This window comes from Trypanosoma equiperdum, assembly GCF_001457755.1.
Source record: "Trypanosoma equiperdum strain OVI genome assembly, contig: ctg_236, whole genome shotgun sequence".
Taxonomy (NCBI): Eukaryota; Euglenozoa; class Kinetoplastea; order Trypanosomatida; family Trypanosomatidae; genus Trypanosoma; species Trypanosoma equiperdum.
The window spans coordinates 4,175-4,443 of NW_027124128.1; positions in this window are offsets into that span (position 1 = coordinate 4,175).

Below are 269 nucleotides of genomic sequence, written 5' to 3' on the forward strand. Positions count from 1 at the left end.
TGTTATGGCGCGTTTTCTAGCTTCACTTTCCTGAAAAAAAAAGTTGACGTTGTTGTTATCATTGTCGTTGTATTCTTTTTCGTTTGTGCAGATGGTGTTCCTGCGCGCAGATGAAGAAGACGACGAAAAAGGAAAATGTTGGGTTTTTCATTCCCAAGCTTTTACTGGATGTACAGAAGCTGAAGTGCATTTGTGCACTAAGTATGTATTCTTGTAATTTACCGAGTAGTTTAAGATAATGAATTATTTCCACCCCCCCCAAAAAAAAA